Here is a 3,997-nt window from a genome sequence, read left to right as displayed (position 1 = left end):
TTGGTCTGCCCTGGGTTCAGAGTTCAGGCCCCCATGGGCTGACAGCCACGTTAGGCATCAGTGCTAAGTATTTTTCATGGCAGATCTAGCCCTGCTAACCACAAGCTGGTGCCTGAATTTAGATGCTCAGTGACTCCAAGGTAAATTTGGAGATACTTAATGGACTTAGGCACTTAGGGGACGAGCCAGCCTTGACCAGTGAGTGACACAGCTCTCTGCTGGAATGACCCAGCCCCGGAGGACACCAGTGAACTGTAGTGCACCTCAGTGAGAACCGTGACACTCAAACCATGTATGCTCCCTTCCTCAGCCACACCTCTGGGGCGGTTTTTAGTTCAAAAGCCTTCCCATAAAAATGAAAATAAAGACGAACACTTTGTCACCAGCCCACAGAACTCCCTCTCTCTGCCCTTCCCCTGACTGCCTGAGGCACGAGAGCTCTGTCTGCGTTTTCAGGAAGAAATAAAAAGCGGTGCTGGACGAGCTACAAACACCGCAAGGGCCGGGCCGGGCCTTCTCGGCCTACAAGGCACCAGGGCTGGAGCAGCGGTGCTATGGCTCCCCCTGGCGGCCCCCTATGGAGCCGCTCACGGCTGAAGGAGGCCCCAGGCCCCGCGCTGCGCGCTGCCTCCTCTCAGATGCGGCCTCTCCCCGCTTGCTCAGCTGACATAATCGTTACTATCCATCTTTAACTCTGTTGTTGTTGTTGTTGTTTTGGTTTGTTTGTTTTGTCTAAATTCGCCTATGAGCAGATGCAGGCATCACGATGAGCTTGTCAAGACTGGGTGACAGTCAGCGTTCCCCCAGTGTTGGTTGCCACCGCCTCTTCGGTGAACTGCAATTCAATATGTCACAGTGGTTGTCAATAGCATAAATGATGCCCCTTAAAAGAGAGAATGAAGTGATTATTGGGGATTTAGCCACCTGCTTTTATTGGCCTGACCCCAGCATATGGAGCAGGGTATGCACTCCCAGATACCAGTGCTCCCTGCCTATGCCACGTCTGGGCATGCTGGTTTCAATGGGAGACCCTTGGGCCCGTGGCTGGCTGGGCTTAAAATCAGCCTCAGGTAAAATATACACAATCGTGAATTTGCATGGGAGGCAGGGCAAGGTGGGACATGTCTTTGTGTCTTTTTCCCTCAAAGAACTCTGTTGCTCGTTGGCAAAGCGTACAAGGATTTGTGGGAAAGATCACATCTTATGTTTCCACTGCAGGGAAACTTGCAGTCCTGCCACCAGCAGGGCCCTGGGTTGTGATAGTGTAAGCCTGCCTCTCCCACCATCCACAGACTTCTGAATCCAGGTTTTTCTCAGCATTTTTGCTATCAGATTTTTTGCATGATGGCATTTGAACAGCCACTGGATTTCTCTGCAGAACGGGGCACTCAAATCACTCACTGTATGCCCTATGCTGTCCTCCAGCCCTTTCAGCACAGGAATTATAGTGACACTACCCACAGTCATTTTTCTTGGAGGGTCACAAAGTATAGTGCTCATCTGTCACTTACTTTCCAGAAACTCGATAAGCAATAATATATATATATAAAAAAAGAGAGTTCACACCAGTATGTCTAAGTATTTTATTTCTACCAGTGGTCAGCCTACTGTGATGTAGGATACCTAATCTAATACAGTTTTTACATGTATTAACTTTCAAGCTACAGTGTAAAGTCCATCTGAATTCTAAGCCATTTACTTGAAGAAAATGTTTCAGAGATGTGTTTGTTTATGGATTTGTCTCTTAAAGATCTTGAACTTTACTATGCCATGAAGATGTCCAGAAATTTTCATTTTAAATGAGATTTATTGCTGGAAATGAATCCAGACACTTTTCATTGGAATTCCATTATTTTCAGTATAAACTAGGAATTAATCAAGTGGGGCATTACAGATCAGGTAGTAACAGAAATCTAACCAGTACAAATTGTGTTTTAGCCAACATGTTGGTTCAGCTCTCTGCGCAACTCTCTCTAAGGTTTTGTGTACACAATTTTCAAAATCAAGTGGTCAGAGACAGTCCTTTAATCTGGCAAGTGTTTGTCAAGGTGCTACTCCATGAACCAAGGCCTAATAATGCCTTCTGTTACTTTTGATTTACTTAAGCTCTCACTATTTTTTCACATTTTCTTTACTTACATATCTGCATATAGTTCACATACGATTTTACCAATAGCAACATAAATTGCTTTCCTCTATTATCAACTGCTAAATATGTTCTTGGTAGAATGCAGTAAACTTTTCCACTGTTAGCTGTTCAGTTGGGATTCAGTTAAGACTACATGTCCCAGTCCCTAGTATCCACCTGGGGACTTCCATGACTTCACACCATCAAAATTAGTCTCATTACTGTCAAGACTAAGCCACTGAATCAAAAGTGTTTGTTTTTTAAACAGCTGATTTCCAGATGGACAGTGACAAAAAGACTAGTCATGTTGGGAGTCTGTTCACACAAGGAGGTAGTAGTAACGGTTTTTAAGTCTTAACATTCAGTGAGACACTGGGCTACAATTTCCAGTGTTGTTGTCATTACATGGTTTCACAGTGGGGCTTTACCTCCAGATTTGTGCTGTTTGTAGCATTTAGCACAAAGTTCCAAGTTGCGCTGGGAGACCTGCACAGACTGATAACCTTGATTAAGTCAAGTGCTTGCACGATTCTGTTGTTCAGTGCCCAAGTTGCCTGTCCTAGTGTTTATTATAATTAGATTAACCAGAGCATAACAAGATTATTATGAAAATGAGTTCAAAATATATTTAATGAAAACTAAACTGAAAAAAAAAAGAAAGAAAAAAGAAAAAAAGAAAAAAAGAAAAAGTAAAATTCATTTATCAGATTTCAAAAGTGAATGTTTCTGCAAGACCAAATTTTAAAATTCTGTTTAATATATTTAGAACTTGCATTTTGTTTACCATAGCTAAATGTTTTCTGTTGTTATAGTCACAGTAAATCAAATGTAATGGGATCAGTTCTTCATTAACAAGTTCTTTGTATAGAGAATGGATTTCTTCACCAAACTCCTAATAATATGTTTTTGCCTCAAGGACAGGGGGGTCACATATGCTGTGCACTGGTGGAGATGACTACTGCAATCACAGGGTACTAAAGAGGTTCAGCAATAGGATAATTAATAATCATAAAAAAAAAAGTCAAATATCTAATTGTTAAAAATGTTTCACCTTGCCTTTGTAGCATATGCAAAAACTGGCAGTTACTGTAATATTTTTTTGTCCCTCAGTGATTCCAAAAACTTACCTACCATCTGCCTCCATCCTACTGCTGTGGGTTTTTTAATTGCTGTTGTTATTTTTTTGTTTATTTTTGTTTTCTCTAAACTGGTGAGCAGCATTTATGAATTTTGTATATGTGCAGTTTTTATATGTGTGTCCCTCAGCTCTCCTATCAAAACAGTGTAATTAAACATTCAGATTTGCACTGCTCTTTGTCATATGACAGTAAAGTCTGTGTGTTTGCTACTGTTAAACTTATGGAATGACATTTTTTATTGTCAATGTAACATGAAAACACAAGAGCAATGAATGGAAATTATCTACTGATACTGCTTTTTTGATGGTACAGCTTTTTTTAAGGCTTTAGATATGTCAATTATCTAATCTCTGTTTTGTATTATCCTTTTAACCCCCCTACAGGGAAGGGTTATAAGATACTGAAGTACCCCCAGTTTTCTGAGAAGTGCTGATTACCTTAAAATGAGTAAAATACATGAGTAAAGTAGGATTTCCACTTTGATTCCATTAGAATTTATCAGTGGCTAGCATCTCTGAAGAAGGCATATATTTTTCAGTTTTCTTATGACATACAGAAAGTCTGTATTGTTTTGCAGTGCTCATGCTATACCCAAAGCTTCAATTGACAGCTAACGAAAACCTGAAGGATATTGTTTATTCCCTACTGATTTTTCTCTCTATCAGCCAGCAAGATGTACAGAAGAAAGGGTACAGACCTGAAATCAGGCTACAAGTCAGGAAATGAATGG

Source organism: Aythya fuligula, chromosome 1 (assembly GCF_009819795.1).
Source record: "Aythya fuligula isolate bAytFul2 chromosome 1, bAytFul2.pri, whole genome shotgun sequence".
Classification (NCBI taxonomy): domain Eukaryota; kingdom Metazoa; phylum Chordata; class Aves; order Anseriformes; family Anatidae; genus Aythya; species Aythya fuligula.
The sequence above is the reverse complement of the archived record's forward strand: the minus strand, read 5'-3'. Positions refer to the sequence as shown.